The sequence below is a fragment of the Colobus angolensis genome, unplaced genomic scaffold (assembly GCF_000951035.1).
Source record: "Colobus angolensis palliatus isolate OR3802 unplaced genomic scaffold, Cang.pa_1.0 Scaffold129, whole genome shotgun sequence".
NCBI lineage: Eukaryota > Metazoa > Chordata > Mammalia > Primates > Cercopithecidae > Colobus > Colobus angolensis.
In genome coordinates, this window is record NW_012114141.1 from 4,698,049 (window position 1) to 4,724,066 (window position 26,018).

At 39.0% G+C, this 26,018-nt stretch overlaps 1 protein-coding gene across 1 annotated transcript in view; it reads right to left on the bottom strand.

The window, feature by feature from the left end:
- The window catches only part of TBC1D5 (TBC1 domain family, member 5), a 582,411-nt gene that overhangs the window by 555,806 nt on the left and 587 nt on the right, over positions 1-26,018 (bottom strand). The window lies entirely within an intron of this gene.

Below are 26,018 nucleotides of genomic sequence, written 5' to 3' on the forward strand. Positions count from 1 at the left end.
ATATCAAAGCTTAAAAGAACCACCTTAAACATAAGGAATAATGGCATAATTTGTAAATAGCTCAGTGTTAACAACTATTATAGTACTTCTCAACTCCTTTTTCATGTAATCATTATATGAAATTCCTTTAACAGAGTTAGTCTGATAAAATAATAATTCACTCACTGCCATAAAATATTTCAGGATATGAAATACTTGTAGAGCAGAGAGAACATCTACCATTTTTTATTTTATATATAAACAAGGTTTATTAATCTGAGTGTTTGTTCTTGATCAAAGAAAAATAACATTCCCAACAATCCCCAAACTAAAGCAAAAAATTGACTTAAGATTACAGACTTTGGAAGAATTAGATTTGAGGAAAGAGGGACCTGACTTTAATAACAAGGACTTGCTGAGCATAAAATTCTAGGCATTTTATGTAAATCACCTCATTTTATGTAAAACTCTCAGAGGAGATTTCACAGAATAGAAATCGAAAAAGGTTACAAAATTTTTCCAAGCCACCCAGCCAGTAAACAGCATAAGGAAAATTTCAGCTCAGTCTTCTCTGACTCCAGAGTGTAATTCTATTAACTATTCTCCCTTGCCTTCTCTGGAAAAATATGCCATGAAGGTGATTTCAAGCTAAAATTAAAGCAGTAAATTATTTTTCAAAAAAAAGGGGGGGGGGCTAAAGCAACATGACAGTCTGTAGCTAATACCTTAAATAATCTTTATTTAATATTATTAAACTTTCACACATTAACATAAATAACATTTGTGTAAATATGAGAGCTTTACTCAGCATCCACTATATGTCATGTTCTGCAAATAAACAGATCACAAGAAGGACCTACCTCAAAAAGTTCATTAGTAATTACCAATTAATACACATTTCTTACCAAAACAAAGGCCCTAAATGAGATAAGCATCTTCAAGCCACCATCCCATGTACTCCTCTAACTTTGTACATGGCTTATTCATCATATGCTGATAGAACAATCTTGTTACACATGTTCCTGGCCTATTGCTCCTCCAGGTTGTCTATTAGTGTCTAAAAATAGGGTGAAACTCTGAGTTATTTATAATCTAAGCCTCTTTGTACAAATTTTGATAAATGTTTTCTAGTGACTAGGTGGCCACCAATATCCTCCATACTACTACTTTTCAAAACATGCCCCACTCTAAGGAATATATTTTATATCACAAACCCATTCACATACACATGTAACTGAAAAAAAATTTTTATAGTAACCACCTTTACACTTACTATGCACAGTGCACTTCATATTTCTACTTTTTTTTTTAATCCTGATAGCATGAAGTATCTCACAAACCACTAACCTACACTAGAATACTGCTCTAGAATTCAACCCTACTAAGGGAGTGCTGAAATGACAGGAGTGTTTTTCCTTCCTCTTCTCCATACTGAAGTAGGAAGTTAATAAGACAAGACACAAAGCGGGAAGGTGAAGGTGCCCTCCAACACATTTGGAGAGCTAGCCCCAAAGGTCTGACTACTCCTCTGGCCACTAGCTTAGCAACAGCCAGCACCCTATTTATCCTACTCCCTCCTTTTCTTTCTCTTCCCACCCACTAGCATATTCCCAAAGGTTTTTCCTAAAAGAAAATGGCTCTTGGGGATTATTGTTATGAATGGACCTGTTTTTATTGGTTTGTTATTATTGTGAAATATATAACATAAAATTTACCATTGTGGCCAGGCGTGGTGGCTCACGCCTGTAATCCCAGCACTTTGGGAGGCCGAGGCAGGTGGATCACGAGGTCAGGAGATCCAGACCAACCTGGCTAACATGGTGAAACTCCGTCTCTACTAAAAATACAAAAAAATTAGCCGGGCATGGTGGCAGGCACCTGTAGTCCCAGCTACTCAGGAGGCTGAGGCAGGAGAATGCTGTGAACCCTGGAGGCAGAGCTTACAGTGAGCCGAGATCACGACAGTGCACTCCAGCCTGGACGGCAGAGGGAGACTCCTGTCTCAAAAAAATAAAATAAAATAAAATAATTTACCATTGTAACCATTTTTAATTGAAGTACATTCACAATGCTGTACCATCTGTCTATTTTCAGAACTTTCATCATTCCAAACAGAAACTCTGCCCCAATTAAACAATCATTCCCCAATGCTCCTCCTCCAGCCCATGGTAATCTTTAATTGAGTTTTATAATACCATTTAATAAACATATACAAAATAAGTAAAAATAGAATAATAAAACCCTATAGACAGATGACCCAGACTCAAAAATTATCAAATTTTGCTATCTTCCACTGTCCCATACCTATTTCACCACTACACACTGAAAACACACAAAAAGTACAAGTTCTTCTTACATAATCCCAATGTCATTATCTCAACAATATCAATAATTCCTTGGTATCATCAAATATTGAAATTTTAAAAATAAAATCAACTAAATTACAAAAAAGATTTGCTTCCACTAAAGTTTTCATTGATCCTCTCAATACTGCAGTAATTTATAGTTTCTTATATAAACTTCTTTATAAAGGATAATGGCTATTTAAGACAAAAAAGACTACAATGTTTCAAATGAAAGCTTACCATCAACTAATAACACTGGTCACCATACACACTGACAAACCATTAAGGACAGACTGCAGTATTACATATTTTTCCACTACAAACCTAGAATGTTATTTAGTACCTCAAAAATGAAAGGTTTCTCAGCAGAGCACCACAAAAGTCACCCAGTAAAACCTGTTAGCATATTATTTATTTCCCATAAGCAATCATGACTATGTCCGGTATTTTTTTTAAATACACTATTAGATAAACTTAAAAACCTAGATTTCTTTTGTTTAACCTCAGTTTTCTTAATAGTATTACAGAATGTGAAGACATGATTACACTATACACAAAAATCCCGTTGGTTCGGCAGAAAGGTCAGACTACAGCACTGAAGAGATACATGAATAAACTCTACTTAACAAACAATAGTAGTAACTGCTATTCCTATGAGGACTGCCTTTGATACACAAAAGTTTCAGTTTGACATAATAAAATCAAAAAATATCATTTTCAAAAGATAAAATTAGAAGACATAAAACAGAGGCTCACTCAAACTTAACCTATAATTTTTCACATAGTACATTCACTAGTTAATAAGAAATCACCAGTCTGTGTTATATAAACAACCAAAGCTCAAAATATGAAATATAAAGCCACATGTAAACAAGAAAATAATATACATGTGTTTTATACAGTGTCTTTTCTAATCCTATGTATTTTTACTAATGCAAAATATATCAACTTAGAAAGTATAATCCTAACATTCTTTAAAGTTTGTGATTATAAGGGATTACCTCCAAGATCAAAACCAGCACTGCATGAATACTAATATCACATGATTTAACTACACAAAAATTTGCTCTGCTCAAGTTGTGCATCATGAGTGTCTAAAGTAAATCAATACTTAAGATGTTTAATAGGAAGTATTTGTGTATGTGTGTATTTAGATAAAGCCGTGTCACTCTTTTTACCCAAACCACTTTCAAGTATTTGATTGAAGATGCTACAACTTCTTAAAAGATAAATCAAGAAATGGCTGCTTTGTTTTCAATGTCTCTGTAACCTGAAAAAAAACTGAAAAGCTACAAATGTAACACATTTGTGTAGCCAACATTTTTTAAATTATATCAAGTTTCAAAGATAAAAACCTCTGCATTGTCTCAATGATATTCTTAAATTTCATTATAATAAAAAATATGGTTTAAAAATGCAATCAGCTAATACATTCTACTTAGTCATCATTATTCAATGAGAGAAAAAAATGGCTAAATGTTGAGTAAAGAATAAAAAAACTAGAAAATAATTTGCAAGGTGTACAAGTAATTCTACATCATAAAACACTGTAGGTTGGGCGTGGTGGATCACACCTATAATTCCAGCACTTTGGCAAGGCAAGACAGGAGGACTGCTTGAGCCCAGGAGTTTGAGACCAGCTTGGGCAACATAGGGAGATCCTGTCTCTAAAAAAAATTTTTTTAGGTAACTGGGCATGATGGCACATACCTGTGGTCCCAGCTATTTGAGAGGATCAGTTGAGTGGGGAGGATCTCCTGAGCCTGGAAATCAAGGCTGTATTTAGCAGTGATAGCGCCACTACCCTCTAGCCTAGGCAACAGAGTGAGACTTTCTTTTATTTCTTTTTGTTTTGTTTTGTTTGCTTTTTTTGAGATGGAGTCTCGCTCTGTCACCCAGGCTAGAGTGCAGTGGCACAATCTTCGTTCATTGTAACCTCCACCTCTCGGGTTCAAGCGATTCTCCTGCCTCAGTCTCCCAAATAGCTGGGATTACAGGCGTGCACTACAATGCCTGAGTAATTTTTGTATTTTTTAGTAGAGACGGGGTTTTGCTATGTTGACCAGGCTGGTTTTGAACTCCTGACCTCAAGTGATCCACCTGCCTCAGCTTCCCAAAGTGCTGGGACTACAGGCATGAGAAACCGCACCCAGCCGAGACTGTTTCAAAAACAAACCAAAAAAAATTATATTCATGTCTCAACTATAAACTATAAAAAGAAAAATCTAGGTCTATCAAATATTTTATAGAAATAAGTATTCTTAATTTAAACAGTAATTAGAGTTCTCTGATGGCTGTTATCCTAAATTATTGCAGGTCAATAAATTTACCTTTGGAAAACAAAAGTGTAATGTGTCTAGTACACAGTTTATAACCTTTTTATTAACTGAATTAATAAAAAAAAAATTCAGGTTTACCATAAGTTAACTGTCAACATGAACTTCAACATCAAGAGACAGAAAAGAGTGTGTGAGAGCGTGAGTGTGTGTGTGTGTGTGTGTGCACGTGTGTGTGTGTGTCTGGCTGGCAATCAGCAATCTTTTTAACTTGTTACATAAAGTCACTGATTTCATCTTGCCTTCATACCACTGCCTCTCTCATAAGTGTCATGAAGAATGTGAAGCTGTGAGCCTGGCTGGTGAAAGTTGCAGTGAGCCGAGATTGTGCCACTACACTCTAGCCTGGGATAATAATAATAATAATGTGGCCGGGTACAGTGGCTCATGCCTGTAATCCTAGCACTTTGGGAGGCCGAAGTGGGCAGATTCCCTGAGCTCGGGAATTCAAGACCAGCCTGAGCAATATGGCAAGACTCCATCTCTACTAAAAATACAAAAATTAGCTGGGCGGTAGTGGCACATGCCTGTAATCCCAGCTACTGGGGAGGCTGAGGTACAAGAATTGCTTGAAACCAGGAGGCAGCGGTTGCAGTAAGCCGAGATCACGCCATTGCACTCCAGCCTGGGCGACAGAGCAAGATTATGTCTCAAAAAAATTAATCAATTAACTAATAATAATAATAATGTAAAGTTGCCTGACCTGGGAGCAATACACACAACCAATGTTATGGAAAACTAACCGTCAAATCAACAGGTAAAGCCTTATTCCGACATTTTCTTGTCTTCAAAAAAAAATGTATCATTACTATCAATGTCCTTAACTCTTCAATATTAAAAGTATCATCAATTCTTTTATATTACTTGTACTATTTCAACTTCCTTGCCAGATTTAATTAACGCTTCTATTGTACTCGGCACAAGTATGCCTTATACAAAATGCTTGGGACCGGAAGTGTTTCAGATTTTTTTTTTCAAATTTTTGAATATTTGCATATACATAATGAGATACCCTGGAGATGGGACCCAAGTATAAAGATAAAATTCATTTATGTTTATTTACACCTTAGATACACAGCCTGAAGGTAATTTTACACAATATTTTGTGCACAAAACAAAGTTCTCACTGTGATTCATCACAGGTCAGGTTTGATATTTCCCACCTCTGGACTCATATCTGTACTCAAAAAGTTTTGGATTTTGGATCATTTCAGATTTCAATTTTTCAGAAGCTCAACCTCTAGTAACAATTTTTAAGTTGCCACATATTGGGAACCCACTAGGAGTCATACACTGTCCTCAGTGCTTTTTACAAACATAACTGCAATACGCCCACAATACACCTGCAAGGTAGTCGTTATTCCTATTTTACAAATGAGAAAACTAAGTCTCAGAAGGGTTGTCACTTGATCAGGACTGCATTACTAAGTGGTGGAGCCAGATTCCAATCCAGATCCATTTAACTTTAAGGTCTGTTTGCTCTTCCCACTATCCTAGGCTGTCCCTTATACAAACCTTTTTCATGGATGAAAAACACAACTCCCACTATTTTTTTCCCCAGAAATGTATTTGGGACTGGGGCAGTGAGAGTAAAGTAATTTCCAGGACTAATTTTTGCAAATAGCAGAACACAGTTTTCTCCAAATGTGGTTTGCATTTTACCATTTCGAATATGAATATTAAGAATTACATTATTGGGGTGAAATTGGTCATTGAGTACAAAAAATAGTTCTAAAGAAAGAGTAAGACCTACTATTTGATAGCGCAACTATTATTAACCATACTATTGCCTAGGGTGACTAGACAATAATAACAATGGTACATTCTAAAGTAACTAAAAGTGTCATTTGATTATTTGTAACACAAGGAATACATGCTTCAGGAGATGGATATCCATTCTCTATGTGTGATTACTTCACACTGCATGCTTGAACCAAAACATCTCACGTACCCCATAAATATATACACCTACTACATACCCATGAAAATTAAAAAATTTAAAAATAACCAAAAAAGTAAAAATAAAAAAATACATTATTAATACAGCAAGACTTCAAAACATCCATTAATCACACCACAAAAGATTTCCTACAAAAATATTGATGATTCTGAACAGAGTAAAGATCTAAAAGTTGGAGTAATATATTGGTAAAAGTACTGCCAAACAGTATCTGTGTTTTCTAAGTATAAACAATAATTCTCTAAGAATAAAATAATTATGTGAAGCTCAGAAGTGCTTATACAGCTTGCCCTTGAACAACATGAGTTTGAACTGTGCCAGTACACTCATGTGGATTTTTTCAAAACATATATTTAAAAAAAATTTTGGAGATTCACAACAATTTGAAAAAATTCAGATGACCCACACAGCCTACTAATATCAAAATTAATGCATAAAATACATGTAGATATGAGTCTATGTGTTAACCAACTGTTTATATTATCAGTAGGGCTCGCAGTAAACGGTAAGCTATTAGTAGTTAAGTTTGAGGGAGTCAAAAGTTATAAGTGGATTTTCAACTGCACAGGGAGTGGGCACCCTTAACTCCTATATTGTTCAAGGGTCAACTACATTAGAATACTTCATTACAATACTAGAACCAATCAGAAAATATTTCTATCTATACATGTTCTCTTTAAAATCAGAGAATATTTTCCAATTCTATCTGAAAATGTCTATTTCACTATTTTACCCTTATTGCTGAAATATATTTTCATCAGGTATAGAAATCCAGATTGGCATTTTTTTTTTTTTTTTTTGAGACGAATTCTCTCTCACTCTGTGTTATCCAGGCTGGACTGCAGCAGCATAATCACAACTCACTGCAGCCTCACTGGGCTCAAGCAATCCTCCAGCCTCAGTTTCCCAAGTGGCTGTGCCTATGGTCTGAGCAGGGACCAACCACCAGCACATGCCACCACGCTCGTCTAGTTTTTTTAAAGTATTTGCAGAGATAGGGTCTGACTGTGTTGTCCTGGTTGGTCTCAAACTCCTGGGCCAAAGCAATCTTCCCACCTCAGTCTCCCAAAGTTCTGGGGTTAACAGGTGTGAGCCCCCACACCCAGTCCAGATTGGCAAATTTTTGTCCAGCACGTTGAGATACCACTCCACCATTTCCTGGCTTCCATTTTTGCCCCTGTATAGTCAGCTATCATTGTAACTGCCTCAGCTCCTTTGAAGGTAATCTTTTATTCTCTGGCAACTTTTAAGATATTTTCTTTGTTGTTGATGTTCTTCATTTTACTACGATGTCTCTAGATGCATATTTTCTTTAAGCTATTCTGCTTGCAGCTCTCTCAGCTTCTCAAATTTGTCGTGGTGCTTTTTATCAGCTCTGAAACATTCTCAACTACTACCTCATCAAATCTTGTTTACTCCTTTCCCATTATTTTTCCCTTCTGCTCTTGGAAAACTAATGAAAGAAGTGTCACACTTTCTCATTTTATGTAATATGTGTATGTGTGTGTTTATATATATCTTACCCTCTTTCTTTTTGCCCATTTCCTTCTCTGTGATACATTCTGGATAATTTCTTCACTCATATATCCAGGTCATTGAGTATCTCTTTCTTTAGTTGTATCCAATCTGCTGTTAACTACACCCAGTTTTTTCATTATAGTTATTACTGCATTTTTCACTTGTAGAGGTTTCACTGTTCAGGTCTTTTTCAAATGTGTTAAGTTTCCTGTTCCCAGCAGATATTTTTCCACCAATAAATACAGCTGTTTTATGATCTGTGTCTGGTATTTCCAATATCCAAACTTTCTAAGGGTCTATTTCTGTCTGTTGTTTTTGCTGCCTCTTACTCATCGTATCATGTTTCCTTGTATGCTTGGTTATAATTTACTGTGAACTAATTCTATGGAAAATTCCCTGGAGCCTAAAATTAAAATGTATTCTGAGAGGATTTTCATTTCTTTCTGTGAGGCATCTAAAACCCCTTTAAGTCACAGCTTGAGGGGTTTTTTGATACCAGGCAAAGTAAAATTTGAACTGCAAATCCAAGAGAGAGAAGGCCAGTTGTTATAACGACTTAGGAATGAAGAAGTATTTTTTTTCTAGGTCCAAGGCAACTTTTCTTGCAGCCTCCTGTGGGCAAGAGCACAGGAGGGGTTTAAATTTTGGTTCACCCATACTCTACAGGCATGGCTCTTTGGAGCCTCAGTTTTATAGGGAAGGAATTTCTTATTAGACTCCCCACCTTGGGCCAACCTGGGCTTCAATTTCTATATCCTGTGCCTTGTGAGGCCTTCAAAAGCAAAATAAAATCTCCTCAGAATGTGGCAAATGTCCTCAGAAGAAAAGTAGTCTTTAATATTCTGCTTCTCGCCCTGAATTCCTGCTTTCATATAGATTCAGTCCTGGTAATTTGTTTTTTAATTTTAGGTTCAGGGGTACATGGGCACGTCTGTCATATACGTAAACTGCATGTCACAGGGGTTTGGTGTGCAGATTATTTCATCACCTAGGTAATAAACACAGTACCCACCCAATAGGTACTTTTATAATCATCTCCCTCCTCCTCCCATCCTCAACCCTCAAGTCGGCCCTAGTGTCTGTTGTTCCCTTTTTTGTGTCCATGTATACACGATGTGTAACTCCCACTTACAAGTGAGAACATGCAGTATCTGGTTTTCTGTTCCTGCATTAGTTCACTTGGGACAATGGCTTCCAGCTTCACCCATGTTGTTACAATAGACATAATCTCATTCTTTTTTATGGCTGCATGGTATTCCATGGTGTGTATGTACATTTTCTTTATCCAGTCTATCGCTGATGGGCATTTGATTCCATGTCTTTGCGGTCGTGAATAGTGCTGCAATGAACATACATATGCATGTGTCTTTATGATAGAAAAATTTATATTTCTTTGGGCATATATCCAATAATGGGGTTGCTGGGTCAAATGATACCTCTATTTTAAGTGGAGAAATCACCACACTACTTTTCCACAATGGCTAAACTAATTTACATTCCCACCACCAGTTTTTAAGCATTCCTTATTCTCTGAAACCTCACCAGCTTGTTATTTTCTGACTTTTTAGTAATAGTCATTGTTGACTGGTGTGAGATGGTATCCCGTTATGGGTGTGATTTGTATTTCCCTAATGATTAATGATATTGAGCATTTATTCATATGCTTATGGCTGCATATGCATGTCTTCTTTTGAAAAGTGCCTGTTCATGTTCTTTGCTCAATTTTTAATGAGGTTGTTTGATTTTTGCTTGTTCAACTGCTTAAGTTCCTTATAGATTCTGGATATTATACCTTTGTTGGATGGATAGTTTACAAATATTTCCCCCCATTCTGTAGGTTGTCTGTTTACTCTGTTTATGATTTCTTTTGCTGCTATGCATGTTAGCTCTGAAAGAATAAACCTTTTAAATATATTTTATTCTTCTCTTCTAGTTGTTTTCAGAAAATTACTTTGTCCATGTAAACAAGTTGACCATATTACCTTGCTTTCTATTTCAAAAGGTTTCATATTTTTACATTTTAATCACTAAAAGTTTCATTTTGTGGAACTACGTAACACTGACACAGCAAAGAATAACCTATTTACTCAACTTGATTCCACCAATACTGTCCAGAATAGAATTTTACCAAATCTAACAGATCAATCATATTACACGGCTACTAATAGATAATAAGATTCTGAAATTAAGTCTTCAAATAGAAATATGTATAAAGGCTGTGGAATATAGTGGTCTACCAATTCCCCCTCCCCCACTAGCAATACTTAAAATGTACAAAAATTGGCTGGGCGCGGGGGCTCACAGCTGTAATCCCAGCACTTTGGGAGGCCAAGGCAGGTGGATCACACAAGGTCAGGAGTTCGAGACCAGCCTGGCCAAGATGGTGAAACCCCATCTCTACTAAAAATACAAAAATTAGCCAGGCACGGTGGCACATGCCTATAATACCAGCTACTTAGGAGGCTGAGATAGGAGAATCGCTTGAACCTGGGAGGCGGAGGTTGCAATGAACCAAGATCGCGCCACTGCACTCTAGCCTGGGTGACAGAGTGAGACACCGTCTCAAAAAAAAAAAAAGTACAAAAATTAAGTATTTGAAACAACTGGAAGCTTAGCCAGAGTGGTGAAAGGATGACAAATAAAGGAGAACTGAGTTCAGCCTTGTTTCTGCCAAGAAACAGAGTCATAAACAACAGTAACAAAAGCTGAAATCACCAAAAAGGGAGAAATAACCTGAACATTTATTAAACTGTAATCGTCCACAAATCTACATGAAATAAATGATTTTTTGAGAAAAAATATGAATTACCAAAATTGATCCAAGGAATGAGAGAAATCTAACACATAAATAACCAAGGAAGCTAAGAGAATAAATAAAGGACTACTCCACAAAAAGCACCAGGCCTGCACAAATAGGTGAGTTATTTCAATCACATGCTATTTAAACTGTTTCAGAGCACAGAGAAAGGATATTATTTTGATGAAACCAGTATAATAGTGATGTTAAACCTCACAAAGAGAACACATAAATAGAACTGCATGCCTCTTTCACTTATGAATGACTATGGCTACAAACATCCAAAGGAGTATTAATAAGTAGAAATCCACACTATATTAGAAAGTAATATATGATAAATGTTCACTACAAGAACATAAGAATATTTTGATACTAGAAAAATCAGTTAATATAATTCACCATAATTGGAAGGACAAAGGTTGGAAAATATAACTATGGCAAGAGAAACCAAAAAAGGTATTTGATAAGAGTCAACATCCATACCTTACAGAAAATTATGTTATATGTGATTTTAAAGAGCACACAAACGCATACCCACACACCCTAACCAAAGTCTGCACAATGCTTAACGGAGCAATATTTGAAACATTACTATTAACATCAGGCATCAAACAAGGAACCTGGCTGCCATCACTATTAATTAAAATTATTCTGAAAGTGGTAGCCAAAGGAATTAGAGAAGCCAACAAAATAAAAAGGCATAAATATTAGAAAGGAACAGGGAACATTCGCCAATATTTGTAGGTATTTTCTACCTAGAAAACAAAAGAGAATCAACTGAAAAACTATCAAAAATCATGAAAGTAAACATGTGAGAGCAACCAAAAACAATTCAGAAGGAGAATAATGAGGGAAGTCTAGTCCTATTTAGATATTATAATGTACTAAGAGCTACAGGAACTTGTTACTGATACATATAGAGACAAACGGCTTGATGGAATAAATTCAAGATTGCAGAGACAGATACAAGAACATATGGGCATTCTGAATTTAATAAAGGTGGTGCTTTAAATCTGTGGAAAAAAGGTAACAATAAATGATGCTGCAAAAGCTGTCAAGCCATTTGAAAAAAAATAAATTTGGTTCCTTTCTCTGTACACAGAAAAAATATTTTCAAATAGGTCAAAGACTTATACATAAAAATATGAAACCATAAAAATGTAGTATCAATCAAGTGTTAACAGTTTTATAATTTTGGAATAGGGAAAGTCTTTTCAACATTATCCCAAAACCAGAAACCATAAAGAAGAGGAGTAATATATGAGACTACATAAAAATGTAACAGTTCTTAATAAGAATTTTTAAAATGTATAGCAAATTTAAAAACAATGTTGGGAATACTTCCAATATACAATAGGCAAAGAGTTAAAGATACAATACTCAAAGAGCACCTGAAAATCAGTAAGAAAAAAAGTGAACACCCCCCAAAATACAGAGCTCAAACAGGCAATAAAGAAAGAAAAATAAAAGCAATCTATCAATTTTTGCCAACAGACTAACCAAAAACAATGACTTACAATACCCTCTGGTGGCAATGTTCTAAACAAATTAGTTCTCTCCTGCACTAAAAGCTGAGGTATAAATTATCTTTCTATAAGGCAGTTTTGCAGTTAAGTACCAAAATTTCTATTACACATACCCTCTGATACACTAATCTCAACTCCAGAAATACGCTTAGGGTAATCAGTGCATAAGGATTTGTGAAAGATGAAACTTGAAAAAAAAAAAAAAACAGAACACAACACTAAGTTACATGCTCAATTAAAATGTAAAAATTAGGAAACTGGGTCAGGTGCGGTGACTCACGCCTATAATCCCAGCACTTTGGAAGGCCAAGGCGGACAGATCACAAGGTCAGGACATCGAGACCATCCTGGCTAACACGGTGAAACCCCATCTCTACTAAAGATACAAAAAATCAGCCAGGCATTATGGCACGCGCCTGTAGTCCCAGCTCTTTGGGAGGCTGACACAGAAGAATCACTTGAACCCGTGAGGCAGAGGTTGCAGTGAGCCAAGATCACACCACTACACTCCAGCCAGGGAGACAGAGCAAGACAGTCTCAAAAACAAACAAACAAACTTAGGAAATAATCTGAATAATTACAGAAATAAAGAACATGAAGTAAAATTGTTCAAGAAAAGTGAGAACAAAGGTCACTTTTTAAAATTGTACTTAATGTTGGTCAGGCATGGTGGCTCACACCTGTAATCCCAGCACTTTGGGAGGCCAAGGCAGGCGAATCACCTGAGGTCAGGAGTTCGAGAACAGCCTGGACAACATGGTGAAACCCCATCTCTACTAAAAATACAAAAAAATTACTCGGGCGTGGTGGCAGGCACCTGTAATCCCAGCTACTCAGGAGGCTGAGGCAGGAGAATCGCTTTAACCCAAGAGGCAGAGGTTTCAGTGAGCCAAGAATGCGCCATTGCACTCCAGCTTAGACAACAAGAGTGAAACTCCATCTCAAAAAAAAAAAAAAAAAAAATTATACTTCATGTTGTACTTTGATTCTTGGGAAGATGAAAGTATAGAGGGGAATTAATTCATTCCACAATTTTTGTAGTTTCATTTTTTGTATTTTAAGTTTGTGTAGCAAATTAAGTATAGCTGAAAATTCTTTGTCATTTTCTCCATCAACAGATGGAGTTTAATTTTCTTCCTCTTCAATCTGGGTTGACTCTTTGTCTTCTTAGCCAACAGAATACAGCAGAAGTAATGCTCTATCAGCTCCCAGCCTAGTCTCTTGAAATGCTTGTTCTCAGGGCACTCCTTCTTAGAACCTACCAGTCATGGCCAGGCCACAGGAAAAGACCTCATTTAGTACCTCTGGTAAATAGCCCTAGCTGAGCTCCTGGAGAGCAGCCAGCATAAACTGCCAGCTACGTAAGTGAGCCATTTGGAAGTAGACAATCTAACCCCCACTGAGCTGACACCATATGAAACAAAGATAAACTATCCCCAAAGAGTCCTATAAAAATCAAAAAATCATGAGTAAATAAATATTACCATTGCTTTAAGCTGCAAAGTTTTGAAGCCATTTGTCACAGAGCAGTTAACAACCAGAACAGCCTCTTATTTACTGCTGTATTTTTAACACAAAACAGTACCTGGTATGGGACATCTATTTTTAACAAGCACACCACCAAAAGTATGAAAGTAAAGATGTTATACACGGCCCTGGTACTCACAGAGCAGTCAAAAGCAAGACACAGACTAATGAGTAAAAAAGTAATTATAATTCATAAATATTATAATTCATAATTCATAATACTTATGTATTATGAGTAATACATAAATATTATAGTATAGAGTATTTGGCCAAACAGGGAGAGCACGACACAGACTTGGTAGTATAAAGAAGCTTCCTGGAATAGTGGCATTTAAGCTAAGACCTCACAAAGTAAGTAAGATAAAGGGACAGAAAAACTACTCCATGCCCAAGGCAAGCAAAAACATGAACAGTTCCAAAATCAAAGAATTTCAGCACTTTTTACTTTTAAACAAAATCACACAACATAAGGGAGGCAAAAGAGGGGGTCATGAGGCTGGGTGCAGTGACTCACGCCTGTAATACCAGCACTTTGGGAGGCCGAGGCAGGTGGATCACGAGGTCAAGAGATTGAGACCATCCTCGCCAACATGGTGAAATCCCATCTGTACTAAAAATACAAAAATTTGCTGGGCATGGTGGCGCACGCCTGTAGTCCCAGCTACTCTACTCAGGAGGCTGAGGCAGGAGAATTGCTTGAACCTGGGAGGCGGAGGTTGTAGTGAGCTGAGATTGCACCACTGCACTCCAACCTGGCGACAAAGCGAGACTCTGTCTCATAAAAAAAAAAGGGGGCGGGGGGAGTCATGAAACTGGAAAGAGGCAATGGAGAATATCGGGTTTTAAGCCACAGAATAAGAGAATCATGAGAGCTTAAAAAGATTACCTACCTGGCTGCAGGGACACCAGTCAGAAGACCTTAGGGAAACAAAGGCGAGAGATGATGGGGACCTGAACTAGAGAAGACGTAGGAGGGATGACGACACAATGGGTTCAAATCCACAGGCTTGAGTTTGATGCCTGTACATGAGGATGTGGAGAATGGAGTAAAATATGTCTGCCAGGTTTCTGGCTTGAATAACTAGTGAGATGGCAGTGCTGAGATAAAAAATAAAATTTAATTTAATTTAAAAACACACACACACTTGTAAAGATTTTTTGTAAGAGAAGAAGGTAAATTCTGTTGCAGACATAGTAAACTGAGTTTCCTGTGGGCCATTAAGAAGTGGAGTTATCCAGTGGGCAATCAGATACACAGATCTGAAAGTTCAGGGAGGAAATCAGGTAGGAGGTCTAAGACAACAGACTCTTCGGGCCAGGCCCGGTGGCTCACGTCTGTAATCTCAGCACTTTGGGAGGCCAAGGTAAGTGGATCACCTGAGATCAGGAGTTCAAGAACAGCCTGACCAATAGAGATGGCGACCAGAAGAGATGGCAAAACCCCATCTCTACTAAAGATACAAAAATTTGTCAGGCTTGGTGGCATTCGCCTGTAATCCCAGTTACTCAGGAGGCTGAGACAGGAGAATGGGAGGTTGCAGTAAGATCACACCACTGCACTCCAATCTGGGTGACAGAGTGAGACTCTGTCTCAAAAAAATAAATAAATAAGTAAATAAATAAATAAATAAAAATTTAAAATATATATATAATTATCTGACCATTTGTCTTTATGAAGTATCTGTCTCTCCCTTCATTAACATTCATTAATGTTTCCATATCAGTAGTTTCATGTTATAAGGAAACCCAACTTTAACCAATACCTTGCCACATGCTTCGCAAGGTGGAATACATGATTGCCACTGGTCAAGAAATTTTGTAGTAGTTTTGTGACAAGATGGGGACATTAGGGGAACTGATCAGGGCCACTTCCCATACTGGTGGAAAGCATGTAGTACTCCTGATCAAAGTAGAAAGGAGGTAAGGAGCAATTTTCTGAAAGAAAGGAGACAAGGTATATCTGGAGAATAAACAGGAAGCCAGAAAGTTCAGTAAGAGGGCAGAGTCAAAGGAGTCCAGAGAGATTACCACGAAGCAGAAAGGGGGCCAGAGAAAGAAGAGTTCATACTAGGTGCTTCCCCATTCCTACCTCTCCCGTTCTGTCCTACCTTCACTGCATCCGGGTCTATGTATCACTTCCCAATGACTTCTATTAACCTCAGTTCTGACAACTACTAAATGTGGCTTGGGGAACTTTAAGTAGTCCATGGCAGGAACATAGCTTGATGAGACAACTCACCATAAGGATCTTACCAGAAGAAAATCACAAGACATGATTTTGCACAGTCTGAGCTCACAGTCTGAGTAGGGATGAGTCTGTCAGTTTTCTCTTTTAATTTACGCTAAACCACACAGAAAAAAATCTTCAAGTTCTAAGGAAATAAAAGTGCAGGGTAATCACTTGGGGGGGTGAAGCCAGACAACAATAATTATAAAGGAAGAGAGCTATGTATGTTACCAGGAATCTTTTATCTTTTGACATAAAAGTAGAATCACAAAACTCCTGAGCTAGAAGTGTCCTTAGAGATCATTTGGTAGAGTGATTTTCCAGATATTTTAAAACCCTTTTGAGAGCTGAGTAGATAAAATACACAGGTACCATATCGAAACATTATATTTCAAGTCAATAAAATTAAGAAAAATCATTCTAGCACCATTTCCGTCAGTCAAAATTAATCATGAAAAAATCCTTACAAAAAAATGGCTGGCTCCAGATGGTATGATTATGTACCTGGAAAACCTAAGAGAATTAACTGAAAAGTCATTATAATAAATAAGAGATTCAAAAAGCGACTGGTTACACAATAAATATACAAAAGAAGTTAAAAAGTCTTCTATTTACCAGCAATAGTGAGATTCAGACACACAGCATTAAAGAAAGAAAATGGGTCCCAGCATGGGCAACAGTGCAAGACCCTGCCTCAAAAAAATGAAAAGTAAAGATGGGCAGATCTTTTGACCCAGCAATTGTATTCACAATTTCTCGCAAATATTAATGCATAGGCACGACGGGATATTAGCTATAATAATGTCCAGTGTAACACTATTTGTCATAAAGATTGAAAGAAATCTAAGTATCTAAAGATGAAGGACTACTTATGATACATTCATACAATGTATTTTTTAATATACTATATATAAACCTTTATAAATGTTTTATATACCTACATATATATGTGGAGGGGGGAGGGGGAGAGAGACAAATCCCATTTATAAAAATAAAAGATAAAATACTGTGAGACAATAGAAGACCCAACAGTAAAGTTTCTGACATCCACAGAAAAAGAGATCATTCATTAAACAGTATTGAGGAAATTGGTTAATCAAAAGCTTAAAATTTTTTGGACCCTCTACCTCATACTATACAACAAAACATGTTCTGGAATAACTGCAAAACCAAAAATAGAAAATGAAAGTATGAAAATAGTTGAAAAAATAAAATTAATCACTATGTAAACATAAGGTAGGAAAAGCCCATCTACACAAGGTACCTAAAGGAAAAACAAGACTCAGCTACATAAAATGTTAAAACCTGTAAGGGAAGAGAAGGAAATATAAAGTCAAACCTGAATAAAGCTGTTTAACAAAATGATAATCCCAATAATGGCAAGTAAAAGGTCTCTCTAATGGCTTTGTTGTAAAGGGTAAACTGGCATAATCTTTTTGGTGGGCAATTTGGCCATGTATAACAAAACTGTTAAAGATGGGCACCCCAGGCGTGGTGGCTCACAAATATAATCCAAACACTTTGGGAGGCCGATGTGGGAGGATAGCTTGAGCCCCAACGTTTGAGACCAGCCTGGGCAACGTTTGAGACAGGGAGACATGGTCTCTATGACCAAAAAAAAAAAAAAAAATTTAATTAGCTGGGTATGGTGGCATATGCCTGTGGTGCCAGCTACTCAGGAGGCTGAGGTGGGAGGATCACTTGAGCCCAGGAGCTCAAGGATGCAGTGAGCCGTGATCGTGCCACTGCATTCCAGCCTGGGCAACAGAGCAAGACCTTGTCTTAAGAAATAAAAATGAAAAATAAAGATGAGCAGATCTTTTGACCCAGCAATTCCACCCACAATTTCTCCTAAATAAATAATGCATAGGCACAGACGGATATTAGCTATAATAATGTTCAATGTAGCACTATTTGTAATAAAGAATGAAAGAAATCTAGGTGTCTAAGAATGGAGGACTACTTATGGTACACTCACACAATGAAATAGTATGGGGCCACTAAAAGTTAAGTGGAAAACTAATGACATGAGTAATATCATAAAATATTAGGTGAAAAACAACTGCAAACAACAAAATCGCTGAATTCATTTCAATTTATTTAAAACGGTATATGAGGCTGCAATGAGGTGTAATTGTTACGGGTGGGTCTTTGTTCTCAGAGTTCCCAAGATGGTGGTGGGCCACTCCCAAGATGGTGGCGGCCACTCCCAAGATGACAGCAAGCCTTTTGTTCTCTGACCTGGGGTTCCCTGGCCTCACGAATTCCCAGGAATGGAACCCTGGGCCACGCGGTGAGTGTTTTAGCTCTATTAGAAGCCACGGGTCACAGAAGAGAACCGTGGAACCCAGCAACTAGTGTTCAGCTCAGTTAGGTCGAACCTGGGCATTTAGCCATGCAGGAACAATGGCGAGTCTTTAGCTCGATCAGGAGCAGCAATGGGCGCCATGCTGGATCAGGAGCACAGCTGGGCACCCTGTCGGATCCAGAGGCGTGGAAGTCAGAGGTGGGTCTGCCATGGCGGCAAACAGCAGTGGTGGACGGCGAGCGAAAGCTCAGCTCAAGTGGTAACAAACACAGACCAGAAGACTGTGCAGTGCCAAGATTTAATAGAGTGAAAACAGCTCCCATACAAGGTAGGGGACCCAAAGGGGTTTATATGCCTGGGTTCATATCCCGATCATTGTCCCTCCCCCTGTGTTCTCAGGCAATATATAATTTTACTATTTCTTTACCTCCTGCTGTGGCCTAATTTGTATTTTAGTGAGCCCTCTTTACTACCCGATTGGTTGGGTGTGAGCTGAGTTACAAGTCCCACGTTTAAAGGCAGGTGTGGTCATCTTCCCCAGCTAGGCTTAGGAATTCTTTCAAGGTCTAGGAAATCCAGCTAGTCCTCTCTCTCATAATCATACCACTGCACTCCAGCCTGGGTAACAGGGTGCGACCTTTCTTCTAAAAAATAAAATTTAGTAAAATTACAATTAAAAATGTAGATCTATAGGTACACACAAACTTGCACACACACATACCACAGGATAAAGAGATTTAAATTAACCCCAACCTTAGAGAAATGAAGGTGGGTGAGGAGGCAACTTGACCCAAATCTTCCTAAGTCACCCCATCTATTTCTAAAAATGAACACTCTTACCATAAGACTCTTGTTCCTCATGGAAGTAAAAGGAGCCTAGTTTAATGAATATGCAGTAGACAAAGATGGAAATAGTGGCACCACCTTTCCATCTCCTATCAACTCCACGTCTCCAACCTTGTTCCCCAAGCTCCACCAGGGAGCCAAGGCAATCAAACCACTATCCCATCCCAGGATGGCAAGAGATGTCATACTAAGAACTCGTCTAGAACTTCTGCCAGGTAGCTGCTGGACACCTCCAAAGTCTCAATATAAAGTCAAAACACTTCCCAGAGGCCTGGCGTGGTGGCTCATGCCTGTAATCCCAGCACTCCAGGAAGCCGAGGCGGGCGGATCACCTGATTCAGGAGTTTGAGACCAGCCCGGCCAACATGGTGAAACCCTGTCTCTACTAAAAATACAAAAAAATTAGCCAGGCTTGGTGGCGCGCACCTGTAGTCCCAGCTACTCTGGAGGCTGAGGCAGGAGAATCACTGGAACCCAGGAGGCAGAAGGTGCAGTGAGTAGAGATCGCGCCACTGCACTCCAGCCTGGGTGACAGAGACTCCGTCTCAATTTAAAAAACAAAGCACTTTGGGAGGCCAAGGCGGGCAGATCACAAGGTCAGGAGATCGAGACCATCCTGGCTAACACGGTGAAACCCCATCTCTACTAAAAATACCAAAAAATTAGCCAGGCGCGGTGGCGGGTGCCTGTAGCCCCAGCTACTTGGAAGGCAGAGGCAGGAGAATGGCGTGAACCCAGGAAGCGGAGCTTGCAGTGAGCCGAGATCGTGCCACTGCACTCCAGCCTGGAGGACAAAGCGAGACTGTTTGTCTCAAAAAAAAAAAAAAAAAACTTCCCACCAGTTGTGGGAAACTTTAAAGGGGTTGATTCTGATCCCCACTTATCAGCAAACTGAATGCATACCTCTGCAGCCAGTTCCTAAGATATGTGTTCATTCCAATTCCCGTCAGGTGGGGGCTGTTTATCTCTGATGTATCTTCCCCATGGTGCTTATGTCAGAAGTGGGGGCTTACTTCTCACTGGTCTAGTTATTCTGAAGACTCACCAATTAGAAGTGGGAATCTAAGTACTTTTGGTTCAACCTTTTTATCCTACTTAGGGACAAAAAGTTTAGTAGCATCAGAAGATAAAACACTCCTGCTTAACCAACGTGTGTTACTCAGCTTTCTAAAGTAATACTTGTGATACAAAACTGACTTTCATTTTGCAGTATCTCTCAAGGCAAGAGAGGCCTAAAGAGAAGCTTAAGAAATTCCTGGTCGGGCGCGGTGGCTCAAACCTGTAAGCCCAGCACTTTGGGAGGCCGAGAGGGGCGGATCACGAGGTCAGGAGATCGAGACCATCCTGGCTAACATGGTGAAACCCCATCTCTACTAAAAATACAAAAAAAAAACTAGCCAGGCGAGGTGGCGGGTGCCTGTGGTCCCAGCTACTAGGGAGGCTGAGGCAGGAGAATGGCGTAAACCCGGGAGGCAGAGCTTGCAGTGAGCTGAGATCCGGCCATTGCACTCCAGCCTGGGCGACAGAGTGAGACTGCGTCTCAAAAAAAAAAAAAAAAAGAAAGAAAGAGAAGAAATTCCCAACAGTGCAGGTAATTATTTTTCATCATTTGTTTTTATAAAATTTCCACAATAGACATTACTTTCTATAATGGGGGAGAGGGGCTCTTTTTTCTAATGGCAGGCTAACCTAACATACTGTGATTACTGGATCTAATACATGCATTCACAGCAGAATTTTCTTTAGACATACGTACACAATTAGTCTTCCATAAAGTATCATAAAATTACATTCAATCCATCTTAAAAAGTCAATCACTCTTCTTCATGTAGCCTTCATGACTAGCAAAAAAGTAAAGGTAAACACTCTTGTCTTAACAAAAAACTATGATAACATGTAATTATCTGTAATGCCTATTTCAAAACTTTTAAGACTATTTGGCCGGGCGCGGTGGCTCAAGCCTGTAATCCCAGCACTTTGGGAGGCCGAGACGGGCGGATCACGAGGTCAGGAGATCGAGACCATCCTGGCTAACATGGTGAAACCCCGTCTCTACTAAAAAATACAAAAAAACTAGCCGGGCGAGGTGGCGGGCGCCTGTAGTCCCAGCTACTCGGGAGGCCGAGGCAGGAGAATGGCGTGAACCCGGGAGGCGGAGCTTGCAGTGAGCTGAGATCCGGCCACTGCGCTCCAGCCTGGGCGACAGAGCAAGACTCCGTCTCAAAAAAAAAAAAAAAAAAAGTTTGTTCCAAAAAAAAAAAAAACCCCAGTTAACATCTTTTCTAGACAACTGAGTTAAGAAAACAATAAATCTGCAGTTACTAAATATTTTCATGGAGTTAGCCACAGAAACCACATGCAGCATTGGACAATGACTGAATGACATTATCTGTAGATGTTTTTCATCCAAACTAATGGATATTCGGAAAAAAAGGTGATCCTGTACTAGGCTTCACAACACTACCCTTGAAAGATTTTAACCAGTCCTTTCACACCACCACCAAATACATGTTGTTTTCTACAGCCCTACTTCCTTGTTTTGAAAGATCTGCGCTGTCAAACTATATTTATTTGCATTTAATTCTCCAAAGGGATAAGAGCATTACTGTACCAATTTTGTATTTCCATCCAAAATGTACAAACTCTGCTTTCTTGGCCCATACAGTCTTATCCCAAATAAACTGTATAATCTCCAAAGATATAGTCCGTCTTGATTATACAGATACGATCTACCATATTGTAGATTATTCACAGTAACTATCACTTACATGATAGCATTAAGGGCTTTACACACACACACACACACTCTCTCTCTCTCTCTCTCTCTCTCTCTCTCTCTCTCTAATTCTCAAAGTTACTATTATTTTCCCCATTTTAAAGATGAGAAAAGTGATGCACTGTGAGACTAACTAGCTGACCAGCATTATAACACATATCATAATCATATAGAATGTGTAAAAATATTAAAATTATTAATAGCTGAAAATACCAGTTAGAAGGCTTCCATCATTTGGATGTGCAACAAATGCTTCCCTGGGTTAACTGTAAGTAATGACTTGGCCATTCAGCTGTGAGGCCCAGTAAGCATGGCAGAGCTGGTAAGGCCATGCAGCCCACAACACAGCATCAGGGTAAGAAATAAAAAAGCCAGCAAGTAGGCATGCAGCAAGGGTTTCAACTCTATCCGAACATTCCAAAAGAATAAGAGAGAATTTAGGACAATCTTAAACCTCTGATAATAACCTCTGACCCTCTTTTTATCCCTCAATTTATATGTTTAATGTTACTAAATCACTGCACAGGAATTATTTTTAAATGTTTACATAACATTTGTAGAATGATAAACATTTTCCTAAACACTTCACAGGTTTCTAAGAAAGCATTTACACTGAGATTTGTTGTTACACTGACATCCTTCCCAAACTCACCATTATTCTAGTAATAGAGAATTGATGCTACTAGAAGCAGCCCCCAAGTCCTCTCCGTCAAATGATCTCCCTCCCCTCTCCCAGCTCTTCCACTGCTGACCATCCCACCACGCTGACTTCACATTTTTCAAGTTCTGGTACACACACTGTACACACTGCCATTCCAATGATCTACCCATGTTGAGAGAAATGTCTCAGGATCAGGTGGACAAGCACCACTTCTCAGACTGCTAACAGGACAAACTTTCAGTAGTCTGAGACAAAAAGGGGGTTAAGAGAAGGGATTATATATTCATTTTTAAATGAAACACAAATTATTCAACTTAAAAGATCATCTTTTATTCCGGGGTTGTCCTTACTTTTTCAGTGTTAAAATGTGATAATGACCAATGCTTCATTTTCTGTATCGTCCTCACTGGCCAAATAAAAAGTCAGAAACCCCCGGTAACAGACACTAAATCTACTATGTATATATGTAGGGTGGAGGACAAGCCCAGGCAGGAAATAAAGGAATAAAAAACTTTCAGAGGAAGCAGATACTTTTACATGTAACAGTGACTACTGGTCCAGTGAACAAGCGCAAGCAAAATGAACCCGCAAATTTCAATATCTTACTCAGAAAAGATTACAAGCACTGAGACGGATGACAAATTTGACTTTTAAAATGAAAGCAGGCCAAGCGCGGCCTGGCGTGATCCTGGTGGATCACGTCTGTAATCCCAGCACTTTGGGAGGCTGAGGCAGGCAGATCACTTGAGGTCAGGAGTTCGAGACCAGCCTGGCCAATATGGTGAAACCCCATCTCTACTAAAAATACAAAAATTAGCCGGGCATGGCGGTGGGCGCCTGTAATCCCAGCTCCTGAGGAGACTGAGGCAGGAGAATCGCTTGAATCTGGGAGGTGGAGGTTGCAGTGAGCCGAGATCGCGCCATTGCACTCCAGCCTGGACAAGAGCGAAACTCCTTTTCAAAAAGAAAAAAGTAGGCCGAGCACAGTGGCTCACACACCTGTAATCCCAGCACCTTGGGAGGCCGAGGCAGACACATCACTTGAGGTCAGGAGGTCGATACCAGCCTGACCAACATGGTGAAACTCCTCCATCTCTACTAAAAAAAAAAAAAGAAAACACACAAAATAAAATTAGTCGGGAGTGGTGGCAGGCGGCTATAATCCCGGCTACCTGGGAGGCTAAGGCAGGAGAACTGTTTGAAGCCACGAGGGAGAGGTGGCAGTGAGCCGAGATTGCGCCACTGCACCACTGCACTCCATCCTGGGCGATAGAGCGAGAGTCCATCTCAAAAAAAAAAAAGAGTCAAGTTATGTAAAGCACTTAGAACAGTGTCCGGCACTTAGTAAGTGCTTCAGAAGTACTGTCATAAATATCAAAGGACTGGAATGAAAATTATAAAAATTCTGGTACTAAAAACTTCCACAGAGTTATTTAGAAGTACAACTTCTGCTCAGTCATCATTGGAGTATAAATAAAAAGAAAAAAAAGTACAACCAATTTTCCATAAAGTGCATGAAGTTCTGTGTGACATTTCTAGACTTTTTAACTTAAATGAGAAAAAATCACATTAGAAAAAACCTGAATCCAGTTAGAACACCCACTGTAAGACTCTCGATTGTTTGCACATTTGCTTCCAAAGCTCAGGAATGCACTACTCAACTGAGGACGCATCTGAGAGCACACACGCAATACTTCACCAATGAAAGAAACTTTCATCTCAGCTGTACACTCAGAGACCAGGATTCCCCGCCTACATGTTGATAAAACCCAACGACGCATAGCTGAGCGAGTCTTTCACCTAATAGCACACCAAGCTTCTACTGGAAAATTCACACACCAAGTGATGCAGTCACCACACAGCATACAGACACAGTATTTGCACTCTTTCTGTCCCCTCCCCTGGGATCCAGACTCAGCCTGCTCACTCTGAAAGCTTTCTCAGTTCATCCTGCCATTTGCCCCTTCTCCCAAGCCACCTCTACACCCGGGGGTGAATTATTAAAAAGAACATGTTTATTGATAAATACATCACTTTATTTATTTGCACACAAGTTATCCACTTCCTTGCTACTCAAAGATAGTCCCTTGTCCAGCAGCACGTTATTAGAAATGTACAATATCAAAACGTACCATAGGCCTACTGAACCAGAAAATGCATTTTTAATAAAAGCCCCAAGAGATTCCTACCCACATTAAGGTTTGAGTGTTCTGTGATACTGCAGATAGCTGTACAAATTAAAAATTCTCAAGTTTACAAATGAATTCAGAGATATGGTATGAAAAGTACCAAGACATAGAATCTCAAAACCCCAGAGAAAAACCAATATATAAATGAATTTCTTTGCCACCGATAGCAAAGGTTTATTTTTCAACAATACCTGTATTTATTGCTTCCTGCTTTAAGTATTTTGTACAAGAGCACAACACTTACAAAAGTTTACAAAAGAATTACTGGGTCTAGAAATTCCAGTGCAATCTGCTCCAAACGTGTGAAAGTTGCATGTTAAAATCTTAGGATTTTGTCCAATTCAGAGTTGACAAATGAACTCTTTCCAGAAAGTTATTATTCAAACAAAAAAAAAATCTACAGGATGTTAACTTTAAACACAGATTATACAATTCCTGTAACTAAAACGAGTAACTAGTATCGAACAAATTCTAGGTCACTTGTAGAATCGAATCTTGTATTGAAGGTCTGTGTCTGTTTTTCCAGGAAAAGTCGGGGGTGGGGACCGGGATTTGCCCTCCCTGCGAAGTTTTTTTTTTGTTTTTTTGTTTTTTTTTTTTCTCTCATCCTGAAAGACCTCACTTTCTAACGTGTGAATAAACTTAAGTCGTACTAAATCCAGGTCACGATTCCTTTCCTCAAAAGTGAAGTTAAGACTTCTCTCTTCTAAACACTGTATTTTTTAAGGTTCGAGCATTCCGTGCCCGCTTCGCTTCCGGCCAGGGAGGGAAGCTTGCGTCCCGGGGCCCAAACGAACAGGGAAATTTATCAAGTAGGAAGTTGAGCACTAGTCCAGCCGCCAGGCCCTGCCTTTACTGCAGCTGGCCTTCCAGTCTAGATACCCCGACCTCCTGGGGCAGGGAAGGCAAGTAGGCGACAAGCAGCTACCCCGCCCAGCTCGCCATGCCCGCCCGGGAGCTGACGGGTCCACCCCTCCCGCCATCCACCCCCGACGCTGACTCCCAGGCGCACAAACGGGGGGC